Source organism: Elephas maximus, chromosome 12 (genome assembly GCF_024166365.1).
Source record: "Elephas maximus indicus isolate mEleMax1 chromosome 12, mEleMax1 primary haplotype, whole genome shotgun sequence".
In the NCBI taxonomy this organism is placed as follows: domain Eukaryota; kingdom Metazoa; phylum Chordata; class Mammalia; order Proboscidea; family Elephantidae; genus Elephas; species Elephas maximus.
In genome coordinates, this window is record NC_064830.1 from 94,908,285 (window position 1) to 94,909,413 (window position 1,129).

The following is a 1,129-nucleotide window of genomic DNA, read 5'->3' on the forward strand; positions in this document are numbered from 1 at the left end:
TAACCCCCAGCTATCGCCCATGAGTCTTCTAATAATCACCCACGTGAGGAGGGGATGGGGGTCTAGATTCGGCGATGCAGCTGGAAAAACTCGATCGCAGAACCCTTTTCATTGCAATAGTTTACTTCTGGATTATGTCCTGTCTTTTGGTTCCAAAAAATATATATAGCAGGCTCTCAGGTACATAAAAGTGTTAATATTTGATAAAAATACAAGCGGCACCTTTACAAAGAAAAAAACCACACACACACATTTCTGTCAAGTACACATAAAGCACAGCATCTCACAAAAAGGGAAAGAATTTAGGTTCTGTCCAAACACTGGCAGCAGGGGACTGACTCCTGCAACCCTGCCCCAGAAACAATCCGGGAACAGGCAATAACACATTTCCCTAGCCGGAAGCAGGACATCAACCCTCTGCCACATGGTCTGTGGGGGGAACCCTGCATCACTCCGTAAACAGGACACGTACAACTGGTCTCCACATGTTATTTTTAGTTGCCCTTGAGTCAACCCCCAACTCATAGCGAAGCCACGCACAATAGAGCAAAACGCTGCCTGGTCCTACGCTGTCCCCATGATAGGTTGCAGTTCGGACCCTTGTGAGCCACAGGGTTTTCAGTGGCTGATTTTTAATAGATCGCCAAGTCTTTCTTCCTAGTCCATCTTAGCCTAGAAGCTCCGCTGAAACCTGTTCGGCATCATAGCAGTATGCAAGCCTCCACCGATGGAGGGGGCAGTGGCTGCCACGTGAGGTGCACAGGCCGGAAATAGAACCTGGGTCTCCCACATGGAAGGCAAGAATTCTACCACTGAACTGCCACTGGTCTACACATAGTTCTTTTGAAATAGCAGAAATTAAACAAATAAGATAAAACAAGGGTGAGCGGGGACACAGAGCCGGAAACATTTAGAAAATGATGCATAGGTAGGTATACCATGTTTATTTTAATACATCTCATTTCATTAGTCTGCATCCTGCTAGGAAAAATACCGTCCCACTCTTCAACAGTCACAGCAGCCTCGGGCGTTATCGGTGTAAATGTCGTCATCCAAGAGATAATTAAAAAAAAAAAAAAAAAGCTAGGCGAAGAGTAAAAAGGAAAGCTTAATAATCACTTTATGGTGT